The sequence below is a fragment of the Crocuta crocuta genome, unplaced genomic scaffold (assembly GCF_008692635.1).
Source record: "Crocuta crocuta isolate KB4526 unplaced genomic scaffold, BGI_CrCroc_1.0 scaffold75, whole genome shotgun sequence".
NCBI classification, from domain to species: Eukaryota; Metazoa; Chordata; class Mammalia; order Carnivora; family Hyaenidae; genus Crocuta; species Crocuta crocuta.
The window spans coordinates 445,538-469,059 of record NW_027530350.1 but is presented as its reverse complement, the minus strand read 5'-3'; the positions used below and the strand labels follow the sequence as shown (position 1 = coordinate 469,059).

The window sequence follows — 23,522 nt, the reverse complement described above, 5'->3', positions numbered from 1 at the left end:
TTCTCTCATGTAATTCGTAGGACCTGGGAAATATTTAACATGTCATTAACTCTGAATTTTACTTGTTTTTTTTTTAATGTTTATTTTTGAGAGAGAGAGAGAGAGAGGGAACACAAGTGGGGGAGGGGCAGAGAGAGAGGGAGACACAGAATCCAAAGCAGGCTCCAGGCTCTGAGCTGTCCGCACAGAGCCCGGTGTGGGGCTCAAACCCACGAGCCGTAAGACCATGACCTGAACCGAAGTTGGATGCTCAACTTATTCAGTCACCCAGGCACCCCTGAATTTTACTTGGTTTTGAATCTGATATTAATCATGTTGTTATGCCTCTGTTTCTCCCCAGACCAGTATTAAGGAGGGACAACTATTGAAGCAAACCAGTTCTTTCCAGAGGTGGAAAAAGCGTTACTTCAAACTTCGAGGCCGTACACTTTATTATGCAAAGGACTCAAAGGTAATTGGGGAGAATATTACTTGCAAGCACTTGAGGTTGTAGATGGACTAAAAATTTTGGTTCTATAAACTTTTTGTCTTAGTGCTCACTATAACCTTAACTCTTCTGTGCATTTAGTATGAGTGTGGTCATCTTGGACCAAATCCCAAGGAGTCTATTTAAGTCAGTGTCATGGCTTGTCCACTAAGGACGATCTTATGGGAAGGTTCAAAAGTAGTTTTCTTTCTTCCTTTCCTCTTCTCTTATAATTAAAGTAAAACATTAAATGTAACTTTATTAAATGTAATAAACTCACAAATTTTGGGTTTCCCTCCTTTCTTGCTACCTTTTTTACTTTAGAAATCTTTCCCTGACCATGAGAGAGAGAATTGCTATAGTTGCTAAGAATCTATACTCTGCTTTCAGACAAGATTCAGATCCTAGTTCTGGCACATTCCAGTGGAGTGGCTGTGGGCAGCATGCGTTGTTCCGAGGAGGCTTAAATGAGATAATACACATGGTGCCTGACACAAAGCAGTCATTCCATTGTGCTAGCAGTTAAGCATAAAAACCATAGTGAAATAAAATCAAGGCTTTAAATAATTTTTACATAGCAGTTGAATAAAATAAGAGTGATATGGTTGGGTAAGAAAAAAATGAGTAATGATGAGCTTCCATTTAAAACTGACATTTTAGTATTCCTTCAGAAGTAAACATTAAGATTTCTTGCTACTGTCTCAGTTGAATAATTGATAATTTCCATATTTAAAAAATGTATGTTCCTGATATAATTAGTAGAGAGTTATACACCAGGAGGTAAAATCAAATATGCAAACAAACCTAATTCTTAGTTTGTGCAGCTGTAGAAATAATAACCAAATCAAGTAATCCTATTTTAACAGTCGTTATGTTCAAGGTTGTCCCCGATCTGGCTCCATGCTGACTTTTCACATTCATCTCTAGGCAGCATTGACCGCCTGCCAGCCTTCGGCGTCGCGCCATGTTTACCATCGGCATATGACCTTCCCTCTGTCTTCACTTGATGAAATTCCCTGCTTTCTTTAAGATCCCCTCAAAGAGTCTTTATCCCGTCATTCAGGAGAGCAAGAGTTCAAGTGTTTCCTGCTGGAGAAATTACCCGTGACCTTCCATAGTATTCTGTAGTATTTCTTCTGTTCCACTTTTAATAGTCTCTCTTACATTAAAATGGGTTGTGTCTGTTTCTTCTCCTGTGCTAGATTATACGTTCTTTCTGGTCAGGGAACGAGTCTAACAGATCGGTTGGAGTGAAGTGGACTTGTGTGCCCCCTAGAGATCTTGGGGGGGAGGGGGGGAGGGTGGGAGCTATGAGAGGACAGTCCCTTGTGTGCACTCCCAGAGGTGCGCTGTCATCCCTGCCTTGCTGTAGGGGCACAGAATGACTGCGAACAATGGCCAAATGACTGAAAGTGGGCAGACTACATTCATTTACTAGAATTTCCTAATCTCCAAATTGAACACTCTTAAAGATTCCATTTCTCTGGAGTTTTTATCATGGAAACTTTTTTTTAATTGAAACCACTTCTAAGGGTACAAAAGAAACTTTCATTTTAGATTTGCAGAACACATTCACCTTCTCATCTGAACCCATGTGTGGATGAGGAAGATAAGGCTCAGAAAGTTCAGGAACTCACCATGATCTGAACCAGGACTAGCTCTCGTTTCTCACTCAGCAAATGTGGGAAGGACGATGTTGCCCTGCTGGCAAAATTGTTACAGGCTATTGCCTGTCAGGAGGTGTTGCTGTGTGTGTGTGTGTGTGTGTGTGTGTGTGTGTGTGTGTGTGTGTGCGTGTGCACAACACACTTAGGAGGTTCCCCATAAATTATGCTTCTAGAGAGCACAGAGCATTTTGCATCGAAACAGTGTGCCAGGGTTCTTTGAAGACCTTTTCAGTTTGCGATGTAAGAGTTAGTTATACTTCATGGTTTTACTCACTCTTCTTAAGAAATTGCAAAGTATCACTAACAATTTTTTCTTCCTTTTCTATTCCGAATTCCTGAAATAGCTTTGTAGTCATAACCTGTTAGCGCAAAAAAAAAAAAAAAAAAATTATTGACAAGCATTCAGTTAGGTTCTCCTGTAATGTGTTTCTGTCCTTTTTCATTAACAGTCTCTGATATTTGATGAAGTCGACCTCTCAGATGCCAGTGTAGCTGAAGCAAGCACGAAGAATGCTAACAACAGTTTCACGGTATGGTTCTATTCTGCTGACTCCCTTCTCAAAAGTCATAGAATGACCTTTCCTAAACATGTACCGAATGTCCTCATTACCAACTGTGTGTCAACTGATGTGTGTTGGAATTCCTGCCAACACAATAAACTTGTTGAGTACATTGTATACCCAATACCATTCGTGATTGTTTCAGTCAATAAACCAATGTATTAAATGTATTTTTTTTAAGTTTTTACAGTGTTTTCCATTTTAGACCTTTTAATTCTTGTGCTTTAAAATTTTCACCTCTTTTACGTTTATTTATTTTAATTTTTTAATTTTAGTTTAGAGAGAGAGGGCATGAGTTGGGGAGAGGGGCAAAGGGAGAGAGAGAGAGAGAGGAGAGAGAATGAATCTTAAGCAGGCTCGATGCTTAGCACAAAGCCTGATGTGGGGCTCAATCCCACAAACCTGGGATCATGACCTGATTTGAGATCAAAAGTCAGACACTCAACCAACTGAGCCACCCAGGTGCCCCTCGCTTCTTTTAAATTTAATACTTTAATTCTGTTATTTGTTCAAAAAGTTTGTTTCTTACCTTCAGTCTTAAAAATAATGTTTCCTTCTCTTCTACTTTTACTCTTGCTGCAGTTCAGGTAGTTGCTATAGTTCAGGCCTTCATCTGTTCTCACTTAAGTAATTCATTTGATAACGACTTAAGAGGTAGCCTCTGTTCCAGTGAATTCCTTTCCAACTACAAGCCGCGTTGGTTGAAAGCGCTCACTGGCTCGCTGTTGCCTGCCAAGCGACACCTGCAGCTCCGTCCTGTAAAATCACGCCTCAGCATCCTCGTGTTGCCGAGACTCCGTCCGTGTGCAGCCCCCTGGTCCAGTTTGTCTGTCTGTGCCCGGGCTTTTCCCGTTCCCTCTGGCTTGAACGATTTCTCCTCCTGCCGTAGCTGTTGAAATCCTAACACTTCTGCAAAGCGTATCCCACGTCTCTCATTCTTCTTGTACTTCTTTCATTCAGGAAATGTGATTTGAATACCCGCTGTGTGCTGGGCACAAGAGATTCAGAGAAGGACAAATATATTGCCACGTCCCTCGCTATAGTCACAATATAGTTCAGTGAAGTCCATCTGGGGGATTTTGTATAACTACATACTCCTAGGCCCTCTAAGAGTCACTGCCCTTGCTATGTTTTGCCCCCTCCACACTCCCAGCCCCTGTTCAAGAAACTACCACTACTGACAGTGGTGCGCTGTGTCCGTCTCCCAGGCACACCAGGGCAGGGAAGGCAGACAGATGAACAAATACAGAGCAGTGCCATGGTAGAGGTAAGCACTGGCGGGGGTAGGGGGCGGGGAGGAAGCAGATGCGTTCAGATTTAGCCATATTGATTTATGGGCATGTGGGATAATTCATGGAGTAATATTCCTTCCCCTCCCCCCTCCCCAGGGAGAGTTTGAGGAGAGGAAAGCCAAGAATAGAATCCTGGGAAAATGTTAAAATTTAAAGTTGGACCATTAAAGACAGAGCACTCGGAAGTATAGAAGGAGCTTTAGGAGGTGATGATGTTAGGAAAAGCCTGTGGAAGATAGTTTTAGGACGGAAGTTGTCAAACATCAAATACTGTAGAGAGGTCAAGTCGAAGAAATGAAAGCGTTTGTGGAATTTGTTACCTTGGAGGTGACGGGGTCACACTGATGGGAATGATTTCTCAAGGACCGGGTGGAATGCATTCGGCTGCACTCCAGAACAAGGCAGGAAGGCAGAGAAGCTGGGATGGGTTGCTTTTTTGAAAAGCTTGGCTGTTAGGAGGAGAAGAAGTATAACTAGAAGAATGTTCAGGCTTGAAGAGAATTTTGGTTTTGTTGTTGTTGTTTTGTTTTGTCTTTACAATAGGTTTTGAATGTGTATGAAGAGAGGAAAGAGGTGTTAGACCCAAAGTTGAAGGTCCAGCAGCCGGGGGGGGGAGTAGAAGGAGCATGACTCCTGAATAAGCTGAGGGGGAGAGAGCCAGAGCCCATTTAAAGATGAGCATTGATCAGGAGACAGAAAGTTAATGGAGGTAGATGTATGCAGGAAGTTCATTTTTTAAAAATGTTTTATTTATTTCTGAGAGAGATACAGAGAGAATATGAGCAGGGAAGGGTCAGAGAGAGAGGGAGACAGAATCCGAAGATAGGCTCCAGGCTCTGAGCTAGCTGTCAGCACAGAGCCTGATGCAGGGCTCGAACCCACGAACCGTGAGATCATGACCTGAGCTGAAGTTGGATGCTTAACCAACAGAGCCACCCAGGTGCCCCCATAGGAAGTTCATTTATCTCAAACCAAATACTATTGTTTTCTGATGAAATTGAAGACAAGGTCATCTGCCCTGAGTAAGAGTTTAGGTGGGCTTGGAGTCTCTTCTGCAGAAAATTAGAGTTGAGACTGAACAGGGACCTGTAGTAGATTATGAGGTAGTAAATAATGTCTAGCAAAGATCAAAGTCAAGTTTAGTAATGTACCTAATTCCTGTGCCTGTCGCATTTTCTTTAGGATGGGGAGCGAGAGCAACTAAATTGATCCAGGGTTAATGGTTTATAGGCTGTATTGGACAGAAAGGTAAAGGGATTATTGGATGTTTGAGGGATCAATAACTCATCCATCTTCCCCTCTGCATTCTCAGTTCTTGAGAATAAAACATACGGAGTGAGGAATAGCTTTATCCTTGGGCTGAACAAGACCCAACAGCCATTAAGTACAGAGCTTCTGATAAATTGTTGCTTCTTTTTCCTTCCTCCCAAGTGAAGGTGGGGTGGGGTGATGAACCACTTGCCTTCCCTAGTGAGTGAACAGTCTCCTTTACGGAGACTCATGGGGGAGTGGACAATAAGAGTTTTCCCCCAAAAGGGATCTAGAATTTAGTTTGAAAGAGGGTTCCAAAATTTAAGATTTGAAGGACGGAACAGTTTCAGAGAGAGGCAAGGTATAGGATATTGGTATAGATAAAGGTAAAAGGAAGTGAAAAGCCTGGATTTAAGAAAGGTTATTCAAATCCTTTGTGTAGCTATTTCTTGGGCTCCAAGGACATTCAGTCTCTCCTGTCGTGCCTTTTTTATTCTAGAACTCACTATATTCTGCCTTTTTATTTAATTAGGTACTTATGTTTATTATAATCTCCCTGAGGACAGAGACTCTGTCATGTCATTTTACCTCATAGAACCTGACCCATAAGTATTTGTTGATTTAATTAATAAGATGAAAGTTTATTTTACACATGAGAAGACTCTTGGTTGAAATATTTTCAAGAGATTTATCCACTCAACCAAACGTTATTCCTGAAGTTTGTTGGACTAGAAATGGGGAGACTAAAATGTTAGGCAGATTGCTTAGAGTTTTAGAGCAAATCAGTTTGGTAGAACTTTCTAGGGCATAAAATCGAGTAAAAGATAGGTTTTCAACCAGTGATGGACAATCATCTCTATCTTTAAATATTTAAATATCCTACCTTTCTTGATTGCATTGACTGCTATTGATGCTGTTATTTTGGCTAGTTCATGTCAAAGGTTAATGGTGTAGTTTGGTGGTATTATGCCTAGAGAATACAGGAATGGACAAATTCAGCTTCACTCACTGTAGTCCCTAAGGATGATATATTGACAAGGGACAATAATAAATGGAAAATCTATGATTAGCAAACAGAAAAGGGAAACGCAGCGCTTTGCCTGAAAAATCCAATGCCAAGCTCTCTAATAGAATGGGTTCCAGAGCACTGTTTCAGAGAGCACTGCAGAAACTGAGTTAACATGGGAAGTTACTCAGCATCATTTCTGCCGTATTCTGTGGGTTATGAGTCACTATGGCTGACTGAACTTCAAGGGAGGGAACACAGACACATGAGCATTGTGTCAAAGGATTTGTTGACATGGTTCAGATCTGCCTACTTGATGGTTACTTTTCTTTCCTTGCACAGTCCTGTGCTGCCATCCCTGGAATGAATCACTGTCTTGGTTTTCTGTGAGGTTTTTTTTTTTTTTTTGGTTGTCCAAATCACCTCAGGTACATATTAGTTTTCTATTGCTTTGTAACAAATTACCACAAACTTTGTGGCTTAAAACAATGCCCGTTCGTTTCCTATTTCTGTTGGTCACACAGCAGAGCTGGATTCCTTTCCTCCAGATCTCACAATGTTGAAATAAACAGATTTTTAAATATATATGGATTATGTGTATATTCACATCCATACATGTGTACTTAATTACCTTAAATTAGGCTAATTTTAACCAAGGTGGAATTTCGGGTTTTACAAGTGTCTTCTGCAGTAGGTGGCAGTGACAGCAACAACAAAAGACTAAAAGCATTTTCTGTGACATTAGGTGCCAATGATGTGATCAGGGAATGGAAAAGGACAACCCTGACAGCCTTACTGGCAATTTATAATCCTTCAGGATTCATTAACGTTCATCATTAATTTATGTGTAGTTTAAGTTCTACCATAGCATGTCTACGACTGTCATCAATAAGACGTTCTTAATTTTGTCATTCATTTTCTAACTGTCTCATTTCCTTTTTTTATTTTATTGATTTCTGCATGGTATTCTGATGTTTTATTTTCACTTTCACATTTTTATCTTAACACACCACTGTAGGCACTTAGACTTGAAGGAATTGACTTCCCCTTGGTCGCACCGGTGCCTCCTGGGGAAGGGTCCCAGCCCTCCTGACGTGTAAGCTATGGCTCTTCCTTCTCACACAGTGTTCTTTCCATCTGGTTAGCCCGCCCCTGTTCTCTCTCTCTTCTCACATGCACTGCTTTGTTTGTCTCTTTCTCACTAATCATGATGCGTATATCCCAGCTTTTTGTGACTTATTCAGCTGCCGACCTTAGACCATGAAGTCAAACAGCGTGGGTTTGTGTCCTGTCTTGGCCCTGTCTACTTATGTGACTGGACAAGTGAGTTGACCTCTGTGAGTCTGTGTCCTCACCTGTAACTGAGGACAGCAATGGAGCCTGCCTCATGGGGTTATGAGGATTAGGTGAAATGTGACAATGTGTTGTGATCCCCAGCCCAGTGAGGAGCACATACAATTCTAAGCGCTAGTAGCTCTCATAATCCCAAGGCCGTTATCCCCCCTGTTAGCTTTACAAGTGGAAGTATGTTGCCAGTTCCCAACAAGTTTGGGAATTTTGAAGGAGAACGTGGATGAACTTTATCTTGAGAAAACAGCCCCCCCTGCCTGTCTTTCAGAGGTTCGGTTAAGATGTATGTCCACTGTGATCTCATATTCATAGATGTTATTGGGGAAAGCAGCTGTGCTATAATGAATGAAATTTCCGTTGTACCTTGTTACCTTAATGTATAGGATAAAGAAGAGCATTTTAATGATTTGTTAGTCATCACAATCACACGTATATATTAGACTTTTCAAAATGTGCTGTTCAAATGACTATTTCTTTACATTTTAATGACATTTAGGCTACATCTTAAATGAGTCATCATTTTCAAAGAAATTGTATTGACATTGTTAACTCTTTTTATGGAAGTGTGTAAAGGAAACTTTTTCTTTTAACTAGAAAGAAATGCAGAGGTAATTTATTTGGTTTATCTAAGTACCCTGGTCATTTTCAGTGAGCGATCTGCGGGCGTGTTTGGAATCTCACGGTTATTGCACGCCCATGCTGGCGTTTCTTGGTTGTGTGACACACAGAAACCATGTGGTAGCACTTATTTTTAGAACCAAATGAGCACTGGAACAGTCATTATAGTTCAGGGGTCACTGGCCACTGAAGACATGACTGAAAGTTGATTGGCATTAGATTTGATTCTGCCAATGAAGTTTCAAAAAGTATGCATAAGAACCAATACAGAGTACATAACACTTATGGCACACAAAATGCCAAAAGTTATACATTCATAGTATAACTGAAATCAGCAGGCTGTGTTTAATGGGAGGGGGAAATGTTCTTAAGAACTTGTTTCTTTAATGTATACTTTCTGTTGATTCTGTTTCCCCCTTAGCTTCCTCTCTATTATAATTCAGTTCATCTTCTCTCTTAAGAGAGATATCCTATCCTTTGAACCTAAGGAAGTGTCACTTTACTTTTATCCACAATCTTCAGTTACGAAGGAAGGAATGAAACATTGTTTTCATGTCATCTAGGAATGCACCTCATAAAGCAGGTGTTTAGGTGATCATCTAAATAATCACTTAGATAAATAAGTTGCCTACGCTTATAATATTTATTGTGACTAAGATGTGCCTCCTGGAAATGCTGATAATTCATTCAGTTCTTTATATCAGCCCTGCATGGTAGGTAGTATTATGCTCCCTATTTTATAGATGAGAAATCTGAAATGGAGAAGCAGCACCTAATACATGTAAGTAGTGACAAACTGAACCCGTCCAGGTCATCTGGTCTCAATCTGTGCTCTGACCAGTCTGCCATTGTGACTCTTTATTGTGGAGTTTGTTTTTTGTGTTTCTGTTTAATTTTTTTTAATGTTTATTTATTTTTGAGAGAGACCGAGTGCAAGCAGGGGAAAGGCAGACAGAGGAGGAGACAGAATGTGAAGCCAGCTACAGGTTCTGAGCTTTTAGCGCAGAACCCAATGTGGGGCTTGAACCCACAAACCATGAGATCATGACCTGAGCCAAAGTGAGATGCTTAACTGACTGAGCCACCCAGTGCCCCCCCCTTTTTTTAACTTAAATGTTTATTATTTTTGAGAGAGAGATAGAGACAGAGAGGGAGAGGATTCCAAGCAGGTTCTGCATCACCAGCGCAGATGGCAGATCTCACGAATCGTGAGGTCATCACCTGACCCAAAATCAAGAGTTGGACCTTTAACTGACTGAGCCACCCAGGTGCCCCATTTACTGTGGAGTTTTAAATTAGTATGGTTCAGACAGTATTCCTCTAACTGTTTTTTTATGTTTTCAGTTGCTTTTTCTCCTCCATGTCAGTCACAGAATCTTCTGTGGAATGCCAGGTATACTGCCAAGCACTTGCTGGTCATACTACCAACTCACAATACTATATTTTATTTGGGGCACTATATTTTAAATAGAAATGTTGATCACGAGCTCATGGAGGAAGGTAACCCATATTATACAAAAGTCTGGGAATCATGGGGTTGATTGACATTAGAGGCCACTTTCTATCTTAAAGGTTTGGAGAAACAACATCTTTTTAATATTTGAGGGATTATCATGTCTAAGTGGCAGTCAACAGGTTTTATGTTACTGCTGCGTGCAGGAGGAAGATTCACAGCTGAATTCACAGAGGAATACTTTTAGCTCTACTTAAAAGAGAACTTTCTAACTTGAGTCATCTGATAGAACAGGCCTCTTGTGAGGTAATGGCTCTGTCCATTATTAGAAATCTGTAGCCCTCCATTCCCTACAAACCAGAAGGGGCCTTGAAGAACAGAGTTCTCAGAGCAGACTCAGGTTCAGAGTGCTGAAATGAATTTCCCAAGGTCAGATGGCTGATAGCTATGCACAGCTAATGTAGAATTTGGGGATCCCGGCTCTTGGGGTTTCTTGGGAGTAGGCAAGGAAGGGTGGATTTAGAGATGACAAGGCACTTTCCACACACTGTCTCATTCTACCACACAGCAAGAGCTAAGTGACCATCCTTCAAGAATGCTACTGGAGAGATCTTTGCATGGTGTGTGTATATGGGAAGGAGTGAGGAGAGATGGCGGACACTGAGATTTCCTTAAATACACAAAGAATATCTTTGTTACCACGGGATCCCCAGGGTTGACAAAGACCTCGCATAGAGGGGAGAGACAATAAATATTTGTTGAAGGAAGGAAGGAATGTGCTGTTGAATGAATGAATGATATTTGTAAACCCTAATTTTCCTTTCGGAGAAATGTGTCATTTCAAGTTTTAGCTTAGAGCACACAGTTTCCTAATTTTCCCCCGATGATGTTGGATTATAATATACCCATAAATATTTGTATCCCCATTGAACTCTTTACATCATGACTCAGATGATGTTTATGCCAACAATGAGTCTTACAAACACGATTCTTGCCAGTGACTAATGATCGCAGTGGTCTCATAATTATTTGATGCCTGATAGTGGCAAACGACATGTTTTTTATGTCTCTTTGGCTAACCTGTTTTATAGCACTCTAAAATGATACCACATTAGTGCAATCTGAGTGGCTGTTTGGCCTCTTAAAAGTGACCTATTTGCAGTGTAGATGGCTTTATACTATGAAAGCTGATTATTTATAGGTGGAGTTTGAAATCTGCTTTCTTTTTCCTCTAACTTGGATATCAGGCTTTTAGAAATGAAATACCTTATTATTGTTTCTGTAAGTGCATCAGGTTTATCTTTTCACGTATGATAGAGCATCTTTTCCAGGAGTATAGCCCGGAGAAATATTTCTTTAAAGTCATTATGGGCTTCCTCAGACCAAAGTTCTAGGAAGCAAGGAACCATTGGTCCTCTTGTAGCTAAACTAAAAACTTGGAGTGCTTTATGTGTTAGGACAGCTATCAGGACAAATCTGCTAATCCTTCTCTCTTTGGGGACCTCTGCAGGAATTTAGAATTGCTGTTTTGTTCAAGTAAATTATTGTTCATGTGAGTATGTTTCAGGTTGCACATGCCTTTTCCAGATGGGTAAAAGCATGTCCACCAGCAAAGACTCACAGGACCATACTCAAAAGTGCTACTGAAAAACGTCCAAAAGATTTTAACCTGAGGTTTAATGCAATATGACCAAGATACACACTTAACAGGATAGACTGTAAAGAAAATTGTTTAAAGTCCTTGAGTTCTTAAATGCCTTCCCTGCCCACGTGATCCAGAGTTAGCAGAAATCATGAAAGGTACTGTTGATGTGTGCCCACGCACATGGACTAGGCTACTAACCCACTGCAATAGCACAAGATTGGAAATACCCCAAATGTGAAAGTTAGAGACTGGGTTGGAATGAATTATGAAATATTTCACATAGTACAATGTTACGCAACCACGAAGAAGAAGGAATCTGTTCTGTATATAATAACGCACACCGAACTCCAAGTCATAATGAATGTGAAAAGCCAGATGTAGAACAATGGGCATGTATAAAATGTTACTCTGTGGTTGTTACTCTGTGTTTGTGTGTATGTGCAGGCAGCCATGCATTTGAACCTTGAAAGGTCATATATTTGTTGTACATGCAGAGAATATCTCTGGTGAGAAGCTGACAGATATTCACCTTCAGGAAGGAGACTTGGTAGCTGGGGGCAGGCTTAGGAAGGAGATGTGCTTTTCATCCTAAATACATTTTGAATACTTTTTGTTTGTGTCACGAATGCTTAATACTTATTCAAAATGGGTTCCAAATGCTACATGGGATTCCTTTCTGGCAACTTCCTATGGGATGCATTTAACAAGAGTGATGGATTTAGCAGGAAGCCCAAGTCGGACACTGCTATACTATCCAAGCGAACCATCATAAGGGCCATCTGTAATGGGAGGGAAGGAAGAGATCCATAAAACAGCTTGTGGGAAAGACTGGGGAGCTGTGGCCAGCAGGAAAGGAAGAAGGAGAGGATGAAACTAACGTAGAGTTGTTGAATTTGGGAGTATTGCTATATAAATGATGCCTTTAATTAAGTGTAGAAAAGAATACAAGTAGGCTTGTGGGGAGTGAAAAGAAGGCACTGTGAATTGGATACTGATAATTTGAAATGATGGTAAGGTATCTTGGTAATGCCCAGTACGCAATTGAAAGATGCTTTAAAAACTATTAAAATGGCTTAATGTACTCCTTTGGTATCATTTTCATGGCTCTTTGCAAGTTTCTAGCATATCCAATGTCTTCTCTATTCCTTAAGTGTGATTATGGTGTAATGGAAAATTTAGGTTTTGGAAATGTTTTAGTTTTGTGGTGACTGGTACAAACAAGGTAATTATTTTGTTTTGAACTTTCCCATTACATATGTGTTCTGTACAAAGCAATTTATGGTTACAAACCAATAGAGCTTGTGCCAAGGGAATGAGGCTAATGCTTTGTTCCAATCTCTGGTACATTCTGAAAATATTAAATGCATGGTAAAACTTTTAATGTGTCCATTAACCAGCGCCCACGGCTAATTTACAGCAGAAGTGTATGTGATAGCCTACATAAATAATTTCTAAAATCACTGTGTTCCTTGTTATTATAATGAATATTAAGAAAAAACTCTCTCAGTTTCCAATGTACAAGGTAATACTTTAAATACGATACTTTGTATGATTATATATCTTGTCAATATTTTTTTTAAAGGTGCCTGGTTTGCAGAGACCTATGTTAGCAATCCTTCTTCTTTTTCTTCTTCTTCTTCTTCTTCTTCTTCTTCTTCTTCTTCTTCTTCTTCTTCTTCTTCTTCTTCTTCTTCCCCCTCCCTTTTCTTCTTCTCCTCCTCCTTCCTCTTTTTCTTAATTTACCAGCACCTTTTCTTGCTCATCTTTAAAGAATGTACAAGTAGGTATAAGATTGAGATATAACTGTACAGTTGCTCTGATTATTTTTAAGAAAAAGTGAGCAGCATGTGAAGCCTTTTCTGCCTACTCATTTAGAGTAATGTCAGTAAACTCTGTTAATCCTTCCTTGTTAGTAGGTGGCCAGGGAGGCAGACAGAATTCATTTTTAAATCCTACATGGACCTTTCATATGAAAGATGAAATGAGATAATATATATGATCATATTGATAGCAAAGCACTCTGCAACTGTAAGATGCTGCAAAAGTAATCATTCTGCTTACTTATCAAGATAAGAGCCCCCTAAGCTTCCTATTTTTCAAGAACTTAACTATTAATCTTTTGAAGAAAGGTTGTTTGCATCCATGGATAGTAATTGAAATTATGAATATATTAGGAAAATACATTATAGTCTCATTGAGCTACCAGTTCACTATTAGAATATCAAAAGCTATACTTACATATTATAGTTATTTTTATGGGTGTGGTAGGCTGAAGAATGGACCACAAAGATATTTATATCCTAATGTCTATAACCTATGAATGTCACTTTACATGGCACAGAGGACCTTGTAGTTTTGATCATGTTAAGGATCTTGAGATGAGATTATCCTGGATTGTCAGTGGGCCCAGTGTAATCACAGAAGCCCTTGTAAAAGGGAGGCAGGAGGAATTAGTTAGGGAATATGTGAGGTTGGCTTGGTGCAAGGAAGGGGCCATGAGCCAATGAATGCAGGTAGCCTCTAGAAGAGGAGAAAGCAGGGTTTTTCTCTACGGCCTCCAGGAGGGATGTAGCCCTTTGGACACCTTGATTTCAAACTTCTGACCACCACAACTGTAAGAGAATAATTTGTTCAGCAGCAACAGAAAACTAATGCAATAGGGATTGATCAAACATTAATAACTACAGTTTGTTTGAATTCTAAGAAACTGTTAATACTGACTTAACAATATTTTTTTTAATCCAAACTTTCTTTATCAAAGTCTTCAAAGAAACAGTGGTTTATTATTATACATGTAATTTACCTATGTAAATGATATCATAGGATACCCCAGTAAGCATCACGGAAAGTCTTTCTTGATAGATCCCCTGAGGCCTTTGCCATGGCCTTTCTCCAGTGAGAGCAAGGCAGGGAAGCACAGCCTGCCTAGGGACCATCTTCCGCAGTTTCACTATGTCCTTCTACCTTCAGTTCTCTGGTGAACCAGAGGCTTCTGGGGAGCCAAAAGTAGCTCCTTTACTCTGAAACAAAACCTTAAAGACTAGATAGTCCCCAAAAGATGTTAAATAGATGGCTTTCTTTAACACTTTCTGTATAGCTTCTAACACAATATGAATTAGACAATGTTGAATTCATTTCCTTATTTGAAACCTAGATTCTGCTACCTTACATGCCTCTATTTTATTGTGTTAATATTTTATTAAGTGCTTTCAATGAAATTTTGATTTTCGAGTATTTTGGATGTTTACATTGAAATAAAGGAAGCATTTACTTTTTAGAATATGAGATCCAGTGGAAACCCTGGGTATCTAATGAGAAGATTGTTAATTGATAGCATTGAAACCTGTGGTTCTCTTTTTCATGGAAACATATCAGAATTTATGTTTTATTATATTTAATACTCCCAGGCAGTAAAAAAATATATTAGGTTATAGAGGAAAATCAGATTAACATGGACAATGACTTTATTATGAAGCCATTATTCTTGGTCAAGAAGTAGGTTTTGTGACCTGCTGACCTAATCTTTTTTTTTCTTAAATAGTTTATTGTCAAGTTGGTTTCCATATAACACCCAGTGCTCATCCCCACAAGTGCCTGCACCCTCCCCATCATCCCCCTTCCCCTATCCCCCACCCCCATCAGCCCTTGGTTTGTTCTCAGCATTCAAGAGTCTCTCATGGTTTGCCTCCCTCCCTCTCGCCAACTATTTTTCCCCTTCTTCTCCCTCATGGTCCTCCATTAAGTTCCTCCTAATCCACCTATATGTGGAAACATATGGTATCTGTCCTTCTCTGCCTGACTTATTTCACTCAACATAACACCCTCAAGTTCCATCCATGTTGCTACACATGGCCAGATTTCATTCTTTCTCATTGTCATGTAGTATTCCATTGTATAAATATACCACATCTTCTTGATCCATTCATCAGTTGGCGGACACTTAGGCTCTTTCCATGTTTTGGCTATTGTTGAGAGTGCTGCTATGAACATTGGGGTACATGTGTTCCTATGCATCAGCACTCCTGCATCCCTTTGGTAAATTCCTAGCAATGCTATTGCCTGGGTCATAGGGGAGTTCTATTGTTAATTTTTTGAGGAACCTCCATACTGTTCTCCAGAGGGGCTACACCAGTTTACATCCCCACCAACAATGTAGGAGGGTGCCCATTTCTCCACATCCTCACCAGTATCTAGAGTCTTCTGGTTTGTTCCTTTTAGCCACTCTGACTGGCGTAAGGTGGTATCTCAGTGTGGTTTTGATTTGTATTTCCCTGACGATGAGGGACGCTGAGCATCACTTCATGTGTCTGTTGGCCATCTGGATGTCCTCAATCTTAAGAGAGTCATCAAAGCTCAAGAATTGTGGAAGTCGATGGGGCTCCCGGATGATTCAGTCAGTTGAATGTCCTACGGATGATATATAACTTATTCTTAGAAAAATAAGCAGCATTGGGGGCAGACTTTCCTGTGTCCATGACTAATGCCTCCCTCTTTATTTTGAGAGCCCATGCAGATGTTTGATACTTCCTAGTCTACATTACAAGAATGTCCACAAAGATCAGTAAGTTGTTATTCAGCTAGAATGACTCATCCATTGGAAGGATAATCAGTCAGCCAAAACCAGAAGGGTAGAATGACTTTCAAAGATCCTCTTTAACTTTCAGTAACTGTAACTTTCGTGTATAAATCTAAACATAATTCTAAATAGACATCCGAAAAAAAATGTGTAGAACATTCTGAAAGGGAATAGGAAGACCTTAGTTCAGCTTCCAAGCCATATGGTTTAGGATTCTGTTGACATAGTGCACTACTTGCATAGCAGGATCTCCTTATAAATTCCAGCAATAAGTTAATAATTAGTTCTTTAGTATATGTGAATTACCTGTCAACCTCAGTCTTATCATTAGCCCATTATATCTTTTTATGTTACTTTACATCATTTGACATATCATTAAATTTGTGCTCCAAGATTTTATGGAACTACTCTCTTCCTGAGCGCATAATGCAGATTTCACAGTGTTTACAGCTATACAATGAATGTTTACAGTATTGCAGCAGTATAATAATGTCTCTTCCTAATATAAAATTCTGTTATTTTACAGACTTGAGTTATACTGTCTGTTGAAAATGCCCACGGTTCTTTCTTTGCCAGATGTGCATTTGTTGTGACTGTACGTTTCTTAGTCTCCCATTAAAATTCAAGTGCCATTGGGAGAAAATACTCTTTGAACCTTTACCATCTATTAGCGCCTCAGAAAAATTTACTTTTAGGTCAGCGGTTGTCTGACCTAAAATAGGGAATTGAGGCAACTGGATGATGAAACAGGGAAGTATTGGCCCCAGAAGAAACAGGAGTCAGTCTATCTATGCAGGACTTGCAAACTCAAATGCCTCCAGGGGCCACTTGGAATTTAAGTGTATGAAGTGGCCAGCTGTAGAAAATAGGTCTTAGCTGCTTGTACTGTGATGAGCAAAGTACCCATCTAAAGTGATGGATTGTAACTTGTTGTTTTATAACTCAGCACTTCAGGGTTCAAAAAGATTGACCAAATAAAAACATCAGAGGTCAATATTTGGTGACCTCTGTTATATCACATGGGGTGCTGTATTTCAGATTGATCCCATACAAAGGAATGCTGTTAGGTACAGATGAGAACATTGGAAATTTGGGAGCCGAAAGGTGCTGAAAAGGGAGATAAGCAGCGATAAAGATTAAGAGCACTTTCTTTGCATTACTTAGACCAGATCCTGACTTGACGACGAATGGACAGGCTGGATGCTTCTACTGCCCTTCATGATAAACAAAGGTGCACATCAGAATCACCTGTATGGCTTTGCCAAACTACTGATTACATCTGAAATTATTAAAAATGCCTCCCTCCAAAATGAGATTTTGATTTACCAACTCTGGTGTGGAGCATGACTAGATAAATTTTGTACATTTTGAAAAAACTCTTAGCTCGATTCAGGTGCACACATGTGGTTGAGGACCTGTGCTCTTGGATGTAGAGCTCCCCAGGTCACTGTTTGAAATAGGGGAGTGAGTATCTCTCCCCTCATGACTGTCACTTAGCATGAAAGACTACCTTGCGTTCTGGTGCATTTAAATTGTTCAAGTGAATTATTTCATGTAAGAAGAATGAAAAAAGCAAAGTGTATCATTTAAGAGTTGGATATATATACTTGAGGGAGGATGGAAGAGGAATCCTGTATGTTAGGACCCAGCAGTTGCCAAATTCAGGTATAGCAAATCTAGTTTTAAAAAGACTTCATTCTATCTGATTTGGCTTTAACAAAAGTCAAATTCTATCCCTTAAGTTATAAAGATTCAGGCAATAAAAAATTGTTATGAGTACAATTAGACTTTCTGTTAGTTCTGCTCTCCAAGAAAGACTTCTCCTTGCATATGAATTTTTATTTCAATCAGGCAGTTCCAGATTAATCACTAAGGATAAAAACATAAGTGCTGCATTTCATATAAATGGAATCACACGATATGTGGTCTTTTTCACTGATTCCTTTCATTTGGCATCATGTTCTCAAGGTTCATCCCTGTTGCGATGCTTTCAATCTATTTTCTTATTCCATGTTTTTATTTCAAGTTTCCCTTTTTTATTTTAGCAGTTACATTTCTAGAAAGCAATACTGAGTTTGAATTTCAAGTTGAGATAGCAGGTTAACTTTACAGATGAATTTGGGTTAAGAAACTGATTTGATCTAAACAGATTAATTATGTATCAAACATGGCATCAATTTTGTCAGACCTAGTTTTATTTTTTTAATTTGAAAAATGTTTTAATTTTTTTTTATCTGGGTGTAGTTGACACACAATGTTACATTAGTTTTAGGTGCACAACAGAGTGATTTGGCAAGTGTAGCTACCATCTGTCACCATACAATGCTGTTACAGTGTCATTGATGATATTTCTTATGCTGTGCCTTATATTCCCATGATTTATTCATTCCATAACTAGAGACAAAGTAGAGTCGTTGTTGCCTAGGACTGGGGGTGGGGCCAGATTCGGAGGAAAATGGGGAGTTCCTGTAAATAAGGTTCCTTTATGGGGTTGTGAAAACATTCTAAAATAGATTATGATGATGGTTGTACAATGCTGTAAATACAATGAAAACCATTGAACTGTGCCATTTAAGCAGATAAATTGAATGGCATTGTGAATTATATCTCAATAAAGCTGGTATTAAAAAATAAAAAGTAAAATGAAATATACATAGTTTTTTAAAGGTATTTTGATAGGGCAGATGTGATCAGTTGTAAAGAACTTTAGATTAGAAATAAGAATTTCCTAGTGGAAAAACTTTATTGGACATTTAACATTACCACAGAAGTTTGGGGCGCCAGGGGGGCTCAGTCGGTTAAGCATCCAACTGTGGCTCAGGTCATGAACTCCAGGTTCGTGAGTTCGGGCTCTGTGCTGACAGCTCGGAGCCTGGAGCCTGCTTCAGATTCTGTGTCTCCCTCTCTCTCTGTCTTTCCCCTGCTAATGCTCTGTCTCTCTTTCTCTCAAAAATAAATAAACATAAAAATCTTTTTAAAAGCTGGACAAGTAAGCTTTAAAAAGATTACCACAGAAGTTTCTAAAGTACTTTTCACTGCAGAATCAAAATCTAAGTTAGAAGAAGACTATTTCCATGGCCTGAGCCTGACACCTGGTAGAGCGGGCACGCTGACCTCTCTCAGTATTGCACTGGGATCTGATGCCCTCCACTTTGCCAGGCCTTCCGCCGTCTTAGATTCCTGCTGTGGGTAAGCTGAAACCCAGTGCAGTTAAGGGGGGGGGGGACATTTTTTTGCTAATCTGCTGATATTTTCCTAATGTCTTCTAAGGAACAGCAGGTTATCATGATTCCCATTTTGGTGGTTTGCTGGTCAGTGACCATTTTGTTAGCAAAACACCTCCAGTTCATGTTGTCTTGGACTGGGGACCACACTTATAAAAGAAATATATACATTATAGAAGAAGTCAGTATATGTGTACATAATTTCTGTCAGCACCAAGAACTATGATGCTAGTATTTACTGAGCTTTGGTTTCCTAACAGACACTGTGCTAAGTGCTTTACTTGGCTGGCCTCGCTAATCCCACACCACACTCGGTAGAGCTGGGAGTTAATGCTTTATCCTCACTTAGCAGGTGCAGGACTGTGGCTCACAGAGTGGAGGAAACATTGTTCACTAGCCACAGAAGTAAGAAAGGATGCTGTTGGTGTTCATTCTAAATGGGCGTGACTCCAGAGTTTGGGCGCTGAATCACTGCTGTTATGTTAATAGGTTCCAATAGGGAATTTGCAGATTAGCAATTCCCTGTAAATCACTTGGCTACAGAAACTTCTATCATCTTTTACATTCTAACAATGTCGTGGGGAACAGTGGTTCTCAAACATACTTGCACTTTGCAATTATCTGGAAGTTAAAAAAAAATAAGGTGGGTCCCAGTGTCAGATATTGAGTTAAATGATATGGAGTGTGGCCTAGACGTTGAGATTTTTAAAAATCTCCCAAGTGGTTCTAATGTGCAGCCAACTTTAAGAACTCCTGCTTTAGGGGGTGCCTGGTGGCTCAGTCCAACTTCAGCTCAGGTTGTGATCTCAGTTCGTGGGCTGACAGCTCAGAGCCTGGATCCTGCTTCAGACTGTGTCTCCTTCTCAGTCCCTCCTCCACTCATTCTCTGTCTCTGTCTCTCTCTCTTGCACAAAAATAAATATTAGAAAAAATAAACATTAGAAAATTAAAAAATATTAAAAAAAAGAAGTGCTTTGGAGCAATGCAGAGTTTTAAATTCTGAATTCCCATCCTTCTGTTAGTAAAAAAATTAAATAGCATTTTTGTTAAAAAATACAAAATATTTACTTTAGAAATCATAGACAAAAAAAGATTTTATGATTTATGATTATCTGTAATCCCCTCACTGAAAGATGACCAATACAGTTATGTGTGGGTTTTTTCCCCTGTGCATGTTTATGTGTTTAAAGTCTTAACTATAATGTTACTCTTCTATAGAATTTTATATATTTAATGTCAACTTGTCTCCTCTTTTATGTATTTATAGCTTTACCAGACTAAGAACCTTTTGATTCTTATATACACATAATAGTGTTGATGGATTAATACTTGTAGGCCAATAACTCTCCGAATGGAGCAGTATCTCTATTAATGGAGAGTGTGTATATTATTTGAGGTAGCATTTAGGAAACTAACGGACTTAGATGGCTCTCCTTTGTATTCATTTCATACAGCACGTTTTTAGACAAGCAAACCTTGGTTCTGGTTCACCCCCTTGTCTCTTTTCTGGATTGTTAAGGCCAAGCCCATATGGTTTATGCCCCTGGGTTCTGGACTCTGGGCTCTAGTCCTCTAGACTTCCTGGCCTATGTCCCCCCATCAGGCTCAGAGAGCCCTCCCTGGGAGTAGCCTCCTCCCCATACCCATGTCCCCACACTATTCACCCGTGATAATAAAAACGCTGAGTTCAATATACTTTCAGAGTGAGAACCAAATAATTTTCAGAGTTTGCTGCTTCCCACATATTTTCCTAGTAAAGATTTGGATGAGAAAGCACCGTGGTGTAATGGTGCTCAGTTAGGATACAACCAAAGCCTGTCAGCTAACCATTGCGACTGTCCCATTCTTTCCTACAAAGGTGAAGGAGGAGGAAGAATTCAGAGAATAGGTGGGGAGGGAACTCAGAGCTTTAGCGGGCTGGTGAGGGATTACCCCAGAGGAGAAAGGGTTGATCTCAGAGACTACAGGTTTGCTTGGTAAGCCAGCCTTGTCTTCAGTTAGGCCCAGACTACTTCAGGCTGCTGGAGGAAGCATTTTTTATACTGCAGCTGCAAAACCAGACATCTCTACATCGTGATTTACAAAGGATTTTCTTTTCATACATACCTCTTATAATGTAACTATAATCAGTGGATTTCTTAATCACCCTTGGTCACAAGACCTATAAATCAAAATTGCTTATAGGTTCTTTCTGGCTCCTAAAAACTTAACTTTTATTTTAAGAATGTGTTGTGATTTTTTTTAATGTTTCTCTATTTTTGAGAGAGAGCGAACATGCACACCTGAGCAGGGAAGGGGCAGAGAAAGAGAGAGACAGAGGATCCAAAGCGGGCTCTGTGCGGACAGCAGACAGCCTGATATAGGGCTCCAACTCACAGAGTGCGAGATCATCTCCTGAGCCCAAGTCAGATGCTTAACTGCCTGTGCCACTCAGGTGCCCCAAGAATGTGTTATGGTCTTTACTTGCTTATTATTGACCACTTTTAAACAAAGTTTTCTTAAAAGGGGGAAATTGCAAAAGTCTGCATTTTACTCATTGACATATAAATGTGATTTACATAGAAGTGTGCTGAAATTTTTAAAATTGAGCCATTTATGGAGTTCCAAAGCTATAAGAAAAATTAGATGCTGTTTCCCTATTCTTTTTCTCCCCTTTTTGTTGAATTCACGATGACTTATGATGAATATAAAGGCATTAAATATAGTTAGAACCACCAAATATCCTGCTTTCCTTCGAATTCAGCAGCAACAACAACAATAAAACAGAAAACTCCCCAAAAAACAAAATCAAAGAATAAAATAACAAGCCTAGTTTATTTATCTGAATAATTTGTCTAACTACAAGATCATAATGAAAGAGGGAATCATTAGAGTTCATCGTATAGTGTAGTAAATAAATATATAAATAAATAGAAATAAATACTAGTGGTAAATAGGTAAATATCAGATTTATTCAGTCAGTCCAGTGTAAATGGGAGATTTCAGGAGTGCTGTGCCAGCCATCAGAGCCAGGAGAGTATTATAATATAATGGCATCTCTTCTGCACTGGATGAGCTGTCTGAGAAAAATATTTTGAAGCAATAAAGCATCCATTTAGCTCCTAAGTAATGAGGGAGGCAGTGCTCTTTCATTAACTATTTATTCAGGAAGAGAAGTGACCAACTGCTAAAAAGCTTTATCCAAAGAGAGTAGTGGAAAATAGAAGAAAATGCAGAAGTGAGGTTCTGTTCAGTTTCATATGCAATTAACAAATACCCAAAGCTGACCGGTTGATGCTTCTCCTCCATGTGACTTCTGGCTGACTGTATTTAAGTGTGAGTGCTTGTCAGATGTATGAAAGGGCCCCTTGGTTTAAGGAAGGACTGTGCAGTCTAAACTAAAGACCAGAGAAAGGAAGCAGTGAGCGGTGAGTAGCTAAGATTGGACTGGTTTCTATAGTTTTGAATAATGGACTTATTTCCTATGATGAACAGCGATTTGAGGCTTGCTGGTTTACTCCTTTTGGGAATTGTTTCTATTATTTTTAGATGATTATTGCTTTTTTGTGACTTCAGAAATCTGTGCTAGAATGAAGTATGTAGATTATCACTTTATCAAATGGCTTCTCACTTAAGACAATTTCTTATTTGCTATATAAATATATAACTCGCTATTTGGAAATAGTTTCTAGGCGTGTGTGTAAATTTTGCTCTTCTTCCACAAGTAAATAAGTGGTCCCTTCTTTGCAGTGAATGCTTAGGACTTAGCAACTTCAAGACTACAAACAGAATATTGTATTCCCATAGATATAGGGGCTCACCTCAAGTCATTCCAGAATCTCACTTTGGAGCATTTTGATGCTATAACAGCACCAAGTCTTCATTTCATTTTGCCGGAAGACTCTTAATATAATTAATTTGTGTTATTTAGTGACATGAAGAAAGATAAGAGTCACAATTATTTTCTTCTCTAAAAGACAACCAAAGGGTTCTTATGTTAATTCTTCCCTCCCTGGCTGTCTCTAAAAAGTAGTATAGGGAAGTTCTATACAACGAAGAAAAATCCTTCTTTTAAATCATATTAAGATAGACAGTGGAAATGATATGTAAATCCAACATTATTTAATGACAGAATCTTCTTGATATTATCAAAAACCAATTATGAATCATTCAATATCACATTCCTTTGGTTTTCAATTTTTTTAATTTTCATACCAAAAACTATGTACAAATTTTAAGCTTACTATGAATTATTTTGAAGTATATTTAAAATCACTTTTCAAGATACATTCCATGAAATAAGAATACATTGTTTCTTTGGGTTCATAGCCGTTGGTAATGGACTAAAAAAGTCTAAGTAAGTGGCAATGAGACTAAAGACAAGAAATTCCTCCTTAGAAATAAGTTTTCTTTCCTAGACCCCACTGTATCATAC

The 23,522-nt window shown here is 39.2% G+C and overlaps 1 protein-coding gene across 3 annotated transcripts in view; it reads left to right on the top strand.

Moving 5' to 3' along the window:
• The first annotated feature begins 344 nt into the window (after positions 1 to 344).
• The window catches only part of DGKH (diacylglycerol kinase eta), a 98,803-nt gene continuing 75,625 nt past the window's right edge, over positions 345 to 23,522 (top strand). For 2 of the 3 annotated variants that reach the window (XM_077765667.1, XM_077765666.1), the window contains exons 1-2: positions 345 to 451; positions 2,583 to 2,663. The gene's annotated coding sequence lies outside the window, so the exon portion shown is untranslated. Of the gene's footprint in view, positions 452 to 2,582; positions 2,664 to 23,522 lie in introns of those variants that run through there. The other variant, XM_077765665.1, reaches the window with a different exon arrangement.